Source organism: Haemorhous mexicanus, chromosome 2 (assembly GCF_027477595.1).
Source record: "Haemorhous mexicanus isolate bHaeMex1 chromosome 2, bHaeMex1.pri, whole genome shotgun sequence".
Taxonomy (NCBI): domain Eukaryota; kingdom Metazoa; phylum Chordata; class Aves; order Passeriformes; family Fringillidae; genus Haemorhous; species Haemorhous mexicanus.
Window position 1 is genome coordinate 115,380,567 of NC_082342.1, and position 13,489 is coordinate 115,394,055.

The window sequence follows — 13,489 nt, forward strand, 5'->3', positions numbered from 1 at the left end:
TTTCCATTGTGTTGGATGGTGCTTGGCACTCTCCTGCTGCAGCAAGGGTTAAGACAGCCAGTGACAAAAGGAGCAGGCACTGAAGTGAATAACCAGAGGCTGTGTTAACTCCAGGACACAGCATCTGCCTGGCTGGTGGAGGAGTTCCCAACTCCTCTGTCACAAGGCTTAGAGGAGGGACAACTTTGCTTCACAGCATGTGCTAAAACCAAAGGAGCACCTCGGTCCATAAATACATATTTGCTGGTGCCAGAAAGTCAAATAAAATCTGTTTGAAGGACTCACTGTATGAGTGAGTCATTCACATCAGGGCTGGGAAGTGTGGAGCAACAAAAGCAAAGATTATCTCAGACTCCAGCATTTGTCCAGCCCAAAAAATGTGGCCAAGCATGCACTGCATGAGCAGGGTTGAGAACTCTGCCTTAGGGCAGAGGAGGTGGAGGTGGAATCCAGGGCCCAGCATGTGCCAGGGGGATCAGCCACAAATTCTGCAGGGACAGTTGGGTGTCCAAGGCAGGGGCAGGACTGCTCCATGCCAATAAACCATCTCTGGCTCACAAAAAAGGAGAGCTCCTTGCAAGATTGCAATCTGGGACCAGCTCTTGACCTGAAGAAGGAGAAAAAAGGCTGAGAGAAAACCCCACACACAGCCCAAAGTAAAAATCTTTTTTTAGGGATGCTGGAGAAAAAATATTTACTACGGCTCTCTGCAGAAGGCCTTGTGAAATTTTAAATAGATGTGGGCAATTTTAAAGTCCATCTTGATTTATGAAAGCTGTCTTAACAGGTAATAATGATGCAAACTGTGCAGTGCTCCTTACAGCTCAACCTTATGGATGTGAGGTGTTAGCAAACACTGATAAGGGAGTTGGGAGCAGGAAAGCTCTAAAGTTGATCCCATTTAGATTTTATCCAGCTGTGTGATCCTGAGGAACAATGCCTGTTCTCCACACATTCACAGGGAGAGAATAAGGAAATCCTTGGGCTGCTCATCCCCCTTGACCTCCCTCCTTCCCCTTGGGGCCTGTGGGAGCTTCAGGGCTGTCTGCTGCCACTGCTGTCCTTTGTGCTCAGTCCCAACCCTGCCTTACACTGTTGGGATCTTTTTCTTTCAGTCCTGTTCCTAAAACATTACTTGATTTGTCTGAAAGAGAAATCTGGGAGCTTGGCTGGGATTCCTGAAAGGTTCGTGCAGCTGTAATCTTAACAATAAAACATTCATGGAGTGGATGGGAAGAACAATGTGCAAAACATTAGCATCCCTGCAACTACATCTGTGCAGAGGATCTTCTATTTGTTCATGTAAAATAGGTGGTTGAGCTAAAAGCTGGTGAAAACCCATCCACACACATTGATGTGAATCAAAGCTCTGGGTTTCAGTCAATGCCCCTTTTGAGTCACTTCTCAGAATTCCACAGAAGAGAAAAACTTTAGGCATGAGAATAAAGTCAAGAATCTTTACCTTTCTGCAATGCCTGTCTTTCTAGAAGGATTCAGCTTTAAAAGGCTCAGTAGAGCTGGGATTCATCCCACCAGGAAAGGGGAGTAAGAGAGTGACCTGTGTCTACTGCTCCAGCCGAAAAGTGCAGCATTCTCAACTTAAACACTATCTCTGCTGATCATCTATGAGTAAATCAATAGTTGAGTCCTTTGAGGGAACAAGCCCTGCATAATGGTATCTCTGCATATTTTTTGCTACTGATAAGGCAACAAACCCTTGGAATGCATAGGTATGACCCATGTTCCAAGCTCTTTAGAATGATCAGCACATGAATAAAAATCACACTTTGAAATTCCCAAAGAGTGAAATGTCATCCCTGAGCAGAAGGGCTGGCACAGTGACATTTCACTTCCCTAAGCTCTCAGAAACCTTCAAAACAGTTCTTTAAAGGCAATTCTGCATTTCACAGCCTTTGGGTAGGCCTGCTCAGCAGTGAATTTCATTCATTGTGAATTACATGTGAGAGGACTTTGATTTTTCACCTAGGAAGAGAAAAGGACTAAAGGGTAGACCCCATGACTGATTTCATGTAGATATCTTACTTGCAATCAGCACTTATTGTCTCTGGGACTTGTAAAGGACAAAGCAGGGATTGGTATCCTGGAAGGAGCTGTAGACATTTGTACATAAAAAGTGAAAAACACAAGGAAGAAGAGATTGAGGGAAGGAATAGTCAGAGAATTGGATTTTTTTCCACATGCAATGGCAAGGAGAAGGTCTACTGAAACAAAAGTGACAAAGTGGACCCTTTTGTGCTTTTACAGGAGGCACAGAGCTACAGCTGTGGAGGAAGCACCCCAAACTTCCATGAAAGGGGTATTATACACCATAAATAAGCAAAGGTTATTTTTCTGTACTGTAACTTGAAATATATAAATATTATGTGCTATTCTGAGCACTAGTAAAACTGCTTAGAGGCTTGAAATTGAAAAGGTGTTTAGGAGGAAAATCTTAAATACTCTGGAGGTTTGGACTTTGGGTTATGAGGAGGGATTAGCCTGTGCTGGCCTCTGCAGCCTGAGGAAGAAATGAGGCAAAATGGGAGATTGTCAGGGAGGTAAACGAAATCCTGAAACGAACAGATTGAAGGCAGTAAGCTGTTTAAGACAGCAACTAATTTGAAAACAAGGTGCCATGGACTAAAATTGGGATGGGATGGGATGGGTGGGTGCACAGGCAATTCAGACAAAATTACCTCACAGAAAAGAGCCTTCAATTTGGCATGGATGGGAAAAGTCAGCCACTGAAGCATGTGTGTTGGGGAGGGGGTAGGGTGCAAACCCACTGTGAAAAGGAACAAGATGTATTTTTGGACAAGGATAAAACTCAAGGTTACAGCCATTAATTGGATTTTGGAGGATATGCTGATATTAGCTACTTGTAAATTGGTTGATATTTTCTGGGTTTGCAAGGACAGGCTTTAACAGAGTGATGTTTTCTCCCAGCAGTTAATGTTGTTGAGTCCTTAAGTCATCTGCAGTGTCAGCCAGAGCTTGTGAAGGTTGGTGGGGCTCCTTCCTGAACAGCAGCAAAAACAGGCTTGGCCATGAGGCTTCTCTGGTAGAAACTGTGAGAGCTTTACAGTTTCCTCAATTCTGTGGGTAATGCTTTTTGATTACCAATAAGCCTTTTAGGTGAGAGAGGGCTGTGGGTGGCAGAATACTGCTTCTGTAATCCTTTTCTTGTCCAGGTGCTGAGTGCCCTTGGAGCCTCCCCTCCTGGATGATCTGCTCAGGAGTCCCTGATGGCCTTAACTCATTCTGCTCACGCTCCTGCTGCTGCCATCAAGGTTTCTAGACATTGGCATAAAGTTTAACCTTCAGATCTGAAAGAGTCCTAGACTAGATTTCTATGACTTTTGGAATCAATATAAGTAACAGTGATATTTGCTTCAAAGCACTGAACAGGAGGAAATTTTAAACAAGAACCTTTGGAGGACCTGCCAGTGCTAATGATCAGTGCTCTGGTACTGCACAAACACTCTTGCTGTCAAAGAGCCACATATGGCCTGTGGGGCAGGGAAACAAAATCCCCAAAACTCCAACTCAGACTCCATAAGTTAATGAAACAGTTTCATTAGGTCCCCCACCACAGGGAATGGTGTTTTACGTGAGCAAGGCTAATATATGACATGCAGAAAAGTGCTGTGCTAAACATATACCCAAGCCAGCCTGTCACAAGGTGATACCTTGATTTTATTTCCCAGCTTACAAACACAGGAGAAAATAATGCTGTGGCTGCAGTCCTCAAAGGCAACAGGTGAATTTAATGTGAGCAGCAACCACTCAGTCCTTCTGTAAAGACACCTCGAGTTAGAAACATGGGTGTTTCTACTTATTTTGTCTCCTGGTGAAGAAAAGCAGCTCTAGAATCACATAAATCAGCTAGTCTGGCTTGGTTTATAGTGAATTTTAGTAGAATCTTTTCCTTAAGGAATGAATGGACAAAAATCATCCTACTAGGTAGAATGTACTATCATGATATACTCAAAACCTAATAGTTTATCTTTTCCTGCATGCCCATTTAATATAGTCCAGAGAAGGGATGAAGCTGCTAGAATGCATAATCTGGGAATTTCCATCCTTTGAATATTTCAGCTTTTTAAAGTCATCTTGACTTTGCATCAGTATATTTTGCTTTGAAAGTCAGAATGTCTTCCTAACTTAGCTTGGCCTGCCACTGCTGAATTGTATTCCCTGTTGAACTCACTTTACATGCATTTTTGTCCAGAAATATTTTCATTTTACGTATTTTGAGTGGCATTTGCCAGTGTGTTGATTAAATCAGAATTACTGCCATAATTGGGTGTTACCATTATGAATCAAGATCAGATTGACATTCTGAGAAATGTATTATTAAAAATGGAAATGAAGAAGCTCACTGTCCCAATTTATATTAAGTTCAATTCAAAGTGTTACAGTCTAGCCCAGAGGAATGTAATTAAGTGACATCTCTTTTATAAAACTCTTTTTAACTTTGTAACAGAATATATTTTAAGGTAGAATTGCTTAGCAGATTGGCAAGTTGACTGAAGTAAAGATATGCAAATATTATAGCTCTGTTTTGCTACAAGGGAGACCAATCAACCACATTTTATTTACAAGGTTCACAGCGCACTAAAATGGTCTCTGTTTTTTTTTTTTTAATGGGTTATTTTGCTTTGTCTTGAAACATGAAGCCTGTGGTTCTGCTTCACCCTCCCAACCCAACTGCAGTGTGCAAAGACCTGAGCCAGAAAGATCTGTGCACATCTTCATCCACCCAGTAGATAAAACCAGACATTCTTGCAGTGATGAATTTTTCTTCACAGAAATCAATATAAATGTATTTTATCATAATCCTAAAATCAATATTAAATAACTAAGCCAAGCTTTTGGAAAAATAAAGCCTCCGACTATAAATTTTTTCCTAAATCCAAGCTTGGAAATCAATTAAATCCATAGTGTGTCCCAATATATTTTATGACCATTTGAACCATGGCTTTTATATTTAACACCATATTTTGCTCTAGGAAAGGGTAATAAATGTCTCTCCAGCACTGAAGAAAGCCAACAGGGGACACTGGTTGTTTGGAGTACATCCCTTCAAAGCATTTTTCTTCACGTTGCTGGAGGAACTAAATTAGCTGGGAAAACTCAGACTAACCACCAGTTATCCATCATGGCTCTGTGGCCTCATAGCATTGCACACAATTGTTTTACCACATGAAAGGCCAACAGGACGTGCTCCCAGGGACAATTCTGCACTGAAAGACACCAGATAGGTGGCACTTAATGGCTGAGTCTAAGTAGTTCAACTTGGCTAATAAAATGTGGGGGTGGGCTAAGGTAAATGACAAAGGCTGTGAAGGGCTGGGAAGAAACCCAACCCCATTTAGAGTATTTAAACAAGCAACAGTGCCCATCTTTGTTGCATCCAGATCTTAAGGGTCTTTTCCAACCTAAATGATTCTGTGATTCAGTCATGGATCGTAACAGAGAACTACTTGTGAGCCAAAGAAGGTAGCAGAAACTATTTTAAGGCTGAGGGTTGTTCAGATGAGCATCTGGCAGCCAGAGTTATGCAGCTTTGTGGATACCCTCCCAAACAGGCTGCAACAACAGTGTGAGCACTGCTCCAGCAAGTGAAGCTAAAACCTTGCACAGCAGGGAAGTAAAAACAGGTTATGGGAGGATCCTGAATTCTGCTCAGACAGTAACCAGGAATGGGGTGGAAAATTAAACTGCTGTTCCAGGCTCTGAAATTTTTCTTCAGCTTTTAGTGTAAGTTTATGCTCCTGGAAATGGGAATACCTGGGTGTCAGATTCACCTGGCCCTGTAACACTGGCAAGTCCACAGTGCTGTGCAGAAGCGGCCTCCAGGGTGGATTTAGGGCTGCACACAGAACTTCCCTGCTGGCAGAACCCCCCAGCTGCCTTTGAGATGCTTTGGCTGCTACACCTGAGCAGTGAAGCAGTGCAAGTATGCAGAACATAATTCTGAGCTGCACTTAGGGGAATCTCACAAGGGTGCACTTTTCCACAGCACAGGTAGGTCCAGAACTTCATTCCTGACATGGAGAAATGGTGATCTGGTGTCTTGCGCCCCTCTTCAAATGCCCTTGTGGAGATGTCACAGAACTGATTCATGGTAGATAAAATGCTCTGGCATCCCTCCTGAAAGGGCCCTTCATGGGGAATGATGAGATGGAGAAGGGGGTGGGGGGAGATTCCTCAGAGGACATGGTCCTCCTCAGGTTACAGGACACAAATATTCAGATGCCAAGTCTGTGGTCCCTGCATCCCAATCTCCTTCCTCTGCTCAGCAAGCTCCTCAGAAAGGCTGTAGCTTTAGTGAGGAAGAGTAGGAAATGCCACCTTCCCAGTGCAACATGCACAGAACTGTTATGTATTCTGTAATATTGTTCCTAAGCTCTGGGACAAGATAACATCTGAGAGGATTCCTTAGTGAGGCACAGACTTAAACCCTGGGGCTGCACCAGAAAAGTGAGGACACCTTTCATGGTAACTCATGCTGGAAGAGCAGGTGGGGCTTGTGGTGTCTGAACTCAGCCAGGGCCTGCAAGGGTGTTCTGGTTTGAAAGCAAAATCAGGGAGAAACTCCAAGTCAGAAATACAATTTATTAGAAAAAAAAGAAAAGAAAACCAAAATACACACAATAATACAAAAGAAAAACCACTGACAAAGTCAGAACGCAACTTGACACCCTGTGGGTCAGGGTGCTGGTAGCAGTCCAGTTGGATTGGTGGCTGCAGTCCTCCTAGAGTGGCAGATGTGGCTCTGTTCAAGCAGGGATCCTGTAGAAAGGCTGTAGTCCTCCTCTGAAGATACAATGGAAAAGACAGCCATTCCTCTGGTAATCCAGTGAAAAGACTCACTCTTCTGTCCCAAATCCCAGATTATATCCAGGTGGGGAGTCTTAGCTCCTCCCCCCTGGGTGGAGCATCTCACAATGGGCTGATATCATTGGTGAGTCAGGTGGTGGGTCCATTAAACAGAAATGGCTCCTGGAGGGAGTTATCTCTGAGTCATGGGGAAGGCATGGATGGGCCTATTGACAGGAGATAAGGAAGAAACAATGCCCGTCCTGGTTTCAGCAGCTCTTGAAGATGGGAATAGAATATATCTTAATATTGTAACCTAGGACAAAGGGAAAGCCAAAAGTGGCCACAGCCTCTGGTGTCCTGCAGCCTGCCTTCCAAAGGTAGTGCATGTACACTGATACCTGCTGGTGGCAGGTGCCAGTTCCAGTTTTGTCCTTGAGAGACAACCTGGACATGGCAAAAATAGTCTTAAGGGGTGCAGGAGCAAAAATACCTCAAAACTCCCATCCATTCCTTCCCTCAGTCTCCTGGCTGAACCCCAGCATTAGCAGCAGGGAGGGAGAGAGATCAGTTTTCCAGGACTGGCTTCCCTTTAGAGCCTGCACAGCAGGCAGGGATTGCACCTGGCTCAGGACTGGGATGTTTGGGCCACTACATTTCCTCTGTGAGGGCATCCGAAGGAGGATACAATGGATTCCCCTTCACCCTTCAGTGCTGACAGGGGAATGGAAAATAAGGTTCAAGTTATCCTCTTTGGTGGCAATTGTTAGTCTACCTTCACTCTCAAGTGACTTTCTGAGCTTTGAGTCTCCCTCCCCAGCAGAGCCTCCTTTTCTGGTCAGTGTCCTGTGTCTAGGGATATGAAGCATGGCTTTGAGTGAGTGCAGAGAACCTTTTACAGCACTTGAGACTCGTGGATCTTCCTGTCTCACCTCTGTCTTGTGGTCATCACAAAGCTCCAGCCCAGCTCATTATCAGCTGCCAAGAGACTCCTATTTGCAGATACAAGCTGTCTGAGGAAAGAGTGAGGGGGGTGGTGGGGAGCAAGGAATCCTGCCAGCAAGACATCTGACAGACCAACACCTCCTTTCCTGTCTGCTGTGGCTTGAGCTGCCCAGGCAGGAGATGACATCAGGAGCTGTGCCTGCTCCCTGCTCCTTTCCCCAGTGCCACCACCCCTCTGGGGCTGACCCAGCTGCAGAGCTGGGGTCCCTGCTCTGAGCTGCCCACAGGGGTGATACTCAGCCCAACTCTCCCTGCATTGCTGCCTTTCTCCTGGCTTGAAGGAATGTGTCACTTACAGCACCGTTGTTGATGATTGTTACCCCAGGAATGGAGGTAATTTAAAGGAAAAAGCACAAAAGCTTGTGGAACACGGTGACACTGTTAGTACTCAGCTTATGCAAGAAGTTGGTAGGAGATGTGGATTTCAACCTCATTTCTGACTGAGCCATAAATAGCTTTGTTCTCATAGATCAGCTAGCTGAGAGTCAAACCAATTCTAGAGGAGATGCTTTCCTAGGAAAGGCTCTTCTACTCCTCCCTGATGGATACTCTTTGGACTTGTTCAAAAATATCCAACTTATATTTTTCCTTTTAGTTCAGATCACACTTTTGTTTCATTCATGTCTTCATATAAATACATCAGTGCCACCTGGGAGGGGACAGTGCCCAGAATACAAAGCTGTGGGCTCCAGACTCAATTTCTCTGGCCATGGGCAGGACAGTAAATTCAGTTTCTGGCTTTCATGAGCAGCTCTTTATCCCTTGGCTCTCATTATAGGGAGTAAAACAGAGCTGGGGCAAACACAGAACTTAGGGATCAACAGATGGGACAGGGACAATAAATAAAGTAAATTTTTAGCTTTTTACATATCTTGTGGGAATTTATTTTAATTTGTGTTGTGGATGTTCAGCGGGGCAGCTCTGCTTACTGACTTGAGTGCCTGCAGGTGTGCCTGGCCACACCACCAACATCTGAACTTAACTATGTGATGGGAAGCCACCGCCTCTTTATAAGGCATCTCTTGCAATAATTAGCCTTCCTTTCTCCCATATCTCTTCCCTGTTCCCCACCTGGAAAGGTTTTACACACCTCAACAGTGATGGGCTATGGAAACAAATTACCCAGAATGGTGAAGTTCACTTGGGAATTGCTAAAAGATTTGGTCCAATTATTGGTACCACAAGGGAGCATTGTAATACTGTGATAACACAGATGCTTTTTTTAATTTTTTTTTTTTATTTTCAACTTTTTACACAATTTATGGGTTTTTAAATCAGGATGGTTAGTTAGAGATTGGAGCTTGCATCCCACATGTTCAGTATGCCATTGAAGACCAGAAAAACAAAGAAAATGTTACATAATGGATGAGGAATAGAAAGAGAAGAGTGAGAAAAATAATAGAAAGCCTTACCTCAAATGTATGTACAGTAATGGATCCTCTATCTTAAAGAAAACTAGAAGACATTCATAGAGGGGCAAAGAAAATTATTTGGGGCACTATTTGGGAAAATGTTTCTTATGGAAAAGGCTATGCTGGGTCTGTTCACCTTAGAAAGGAAACCAGAGAAGGGGAGTATGATAAAGACATAATAAATGTCGTTTAGTGTAACAGCAGTGGCTGAGAAAATTCAAGTAAATTGAAATGCAGCAATTTCCAGACTGATCAAATAAAACTCCTGTCACACAGGAGATAATTAAACCATGGAATTCTCTGCTGCAAGGCACTGGGAGGGTCGAGCACTCACGATTTCTGCCTGGTAAGGATGCTCCTCAGATTTACAATAGCTAGCATTCATGTGTTTTAAGATATTAACATCTGAATTTCAAGGAACTGCCTTTCAGAGATAGGAATGGGAATGCTGGCCAGTGATTTCCTACTTGTCTCCGAGACATCTTCCTCTGGTGTTGCTAGAGTGGCTTGGCCACCTCCCCCATGAGAACAATGCCAGTGTTCCCTTGGGGGCCCTGCTCACTGCCCATGACCTCCAGCCCTGCTGGGGAGTCTGGGGACACCAGGGAATGAGCCCTGAGATTTTCTGAGCCTAGCAGTGCCTCCCCAGGTGCTCCTCCATTTGGTCTGGCTGCCTCCCCATCTGAGGTGGTCCAGGTCTATTAAAGTCAGGGCTGATACCCACTGACTCACACACTGAGCTGCCCCTTTGCACCTTCCTGCAGCACCATGGACCAGCTCTGCCTCACTAAATTTCATTAAAAAAATGGCCAAAGTTAGCCTCTTTGTTAGCCTCTTTTCAATGTGTGACACTGTGCTTATGTGCAAGAACTTAAACCACCTGGAAGGAGTATGGCCAAAGGCTGAGCTGTCTTGGCTTTCAAATGGATTTTGTTGGGGCTCATCATGGACTTTGTCTGAAATCTCAGTGTCATTTCCCTGTTCATCCACGACTATCAGAGAAATTTCTTTTCATTCAGCCTCGCCACAGGTCTTCTTCCTGATGCCCTGTTGTCTTGGGTTACACATTTGCTGAAGGGGAAATTGTGTAACCCTATTCTTCAGATGGAAACCCCACTTTAGGAAAGACTGTCTTCAATTTGGTTTGAAAATGGAAGATTCCAGGGAGCAATACAACGCATTTCTGTATACATAATTTTGGTATTATGCTCATGCTTTAATTCCATACTTTTGCAAGTGGACTGGGCTTTCCCAAGGAGGGTGGAAATGGCTTGGAAAATGCCATAAATATTTGAAGGTTGCGGGGCATCTTATTAGGACAGGTGTTCATGTCCTAGAGCTCACTGAGGGCAGGAGAGGGTGCAAGTGCAGTTAAGTCTGTATGTCTTTGTTGCAGAACTGTGACAGCAACTGTGCTTGACATATTGTGATTTAAAAACACTTAACTCTTGTCTTCCTGCCTGCACTCCCTGACAAACAAGTTATGTACTAATTTTTGACACCAGATGTGAATTTTCATGTTAATAGACATGCAGTTTCCTCTGTGCAGGAGTGGTCAGTGGTGTCAGGGCTTGCCTGGAGCTTACCTAAGAAATTCTGTCCTGAAACTTTATCAGTTCCTCCTTTGGATGCAATTGGCAAAAAAAAAAAAAAAAAAAAAAAAAAAAAAAAAAAAAAAAAAAAAAAAAAAGAGAGAGAGAGAGAAAGAGAGAGAGAGATAGAGAGAGAGAAAGAGTCTATTGAAGGACAAGGGAAAGGCAGGCAACTGCAAATAAAATTCACTCTATGGTCTTGAAAATCCCAGAGGAGGAAGAAAACCAGGCTCTATATACTTTAGCTCATAAATTACCACATGCCAGTCCCATCCATGTGACTACTAAGAGAGATTTTAGAAGATTAAGTCTTTAGCCATGTCCCCAACCTCCCAGTCATGTCTTCTCAAAGCACAGCTCAGAGGAACTGCAGCTCACCAGAGCTAAACAACTTCTCTCCACTTAGGTTGAAGGAAATCATGCTCAGACTGGAGACCCCTTTGAATTCTCCTTCTGTGGAACACAAAGGATTTTATCCCCAGGCACCAACATCCCTCCTCTTTTGGGTTAGTGACACACAGGGCGTGCAGGCAGATCTGAATAAACCTTCCCTAATCAAATGATCAAAGAGATGTGAGGAGCCAGAGCAGCAACTCCTTTGAGCTCCTGCTGTGCTCCTGTCACCAAGAGTGAACTCCTAGAGCAGCTGCAGCCATCAGTCCTCTCTGCTCATGGTGCAAGGTCATCCATCTGTGCAGAAGCATATTTGGGGCCATGAGCACAATACAACATTTTTTCCCAGAGACAGTCATCTTTCTCTGCTGGAGCAAAAAGACAGGGACAGCATGCTGGCAGGCTGGGTGTGAAAGAACTGATATCTGCAGGAATCCCAGGTTTAATTCATGAGGGATCTTTATTTCTAGCTCTGAGTGAAAGCCTGTCCTGCACTCAGCAGGCACAAGCTCCTTTGCAAGTGGCCCCATGGGAGAGGGGTGCCAGGGGTCTGGGATGTGCTGATGGAGGGCAGCCTTCCCAGACTTGTTAGAGTTAATGGACAGAGGAAGGCTCCAGCTAAGCTCTTGTAGAGGATGATTGAATGCAGGATTTTGCTTCTCCCAACCAGATGAAGAGGAAATTCAGGAAGACTAATCTATCTCCTTAGGCTAAAGTTAGCTTTTGGGTGTACTCCATCCGGTGCCATTAAATTCCCATTTAAAATCAATTTTTTGGGACCAGGATTTCATTATCTCTTCATCAATAACCTTCTGTGCTTCATCAGTTTCTTCAGTCTGCTTTGCAACATCTCTTCAAAATCTGTTTATGTCCAATAGTCACAAAACTTTATGGGCTGCCTAGGTACCTAGTTTTTTGTTTATCCTCTGGAACCACAGAGAACTCTTATGCTGAATCATAATGGAAAAAAGGGAAAAGTCAAAACAGGTTGTAACTTACCATCTGAAAGAAGAAACAGTAAGAAGTTAAGACCAACTGACAATTTTGTTCCAAGTCTAACCAATTTGATTTTTCTCCCACCTACTTCAATTATATTTTAAGGCAAAGTCACTATGACCTGCAATTTTTATTTTTTTTTCCATTTCAAACCTGAACCATTTAAGCCAAGAGTTTTTCTCAAAAGGTTTTATAATTTAATTTCTTGACATTCCGTGTCAGGAAATATTTCACTGAAAATCTTTGGCCAGTTGAATTACCGGTGATTCAATGCCTAATTTTCTAGATGTTCCCATGTTTACTCCAAACTAATGGATATTTTATGGTAGCTGTAGTACACCTTTATAATTTATTAATACAAAAACTTGATATATATCTCATTTTGACCAAAAGCAAAACAATGTTTTTGAATATGAACAAACAGAAAGATCATTCTTAGCATAAATTCTTATGACTCTTGTTGTGCTGCATTCATCATACTGATTTCTCTATTTCAAATGCATATTGTGTGCCCTTTTAAAATACAGTGAGCACAAAAACTTGCATTGTTCTTCATCAGAGGACCTGAATTGCAATACAAGGGTTTGGCTGCAAATAATATTAAAAAAGTTTGTTTATGGGTCCAGTATTTCAAGAAAGACTTAAAAATGCACATGAAAATAAAAGCTAAGGAATTGTGCCTTCCCAGTCATCTGTGGTAAGGGACTGGGAATTGTGGGGGTTTTTTTCTGATGAGCTGCAGTTCCTCTGAGCTGTGCTTTGAGAAGACATGACTGGGAGGATGGTGACGTGGCTAAAGATTTAGTCTTTCAAAATTTCTTTTAGTAGTCACACGGATGGGACTGGCATGTGGTAATTTACGAGCTAAGGTATATAGAGCCTGGTTTTCTTCCTCCTCTGGGATTTTCAAGACCATAGAGTGGATTTTATTTGCAGTTGCCTGCCTTTCCCTTGTCCTTCAATAAACCCATTTTCTCTTTTTTTTTCTGCTAATTGCATCCAAAGGAGGAACTGGTAAAGTTTCAGGGCAGAATTCTGCAATAATATTCATTTGCTTTGTGTGAGAAGGAATGGGAAAATGATGACAATTATTATCCAGAGGCACAATCTCTTTCTCTCTCCATTATGAGGGGGAAAGACAATCACAGGAGAGCATACCTGTCACTGCACAGTGTCCCACCAGGGTCCCTACAGAGGGCTCTGTGCCACCTCTGGAGGTGTGTGCAGGAGGCAGAGGTGTTGGGCAGGGGTGTCTGTGACCTGTGA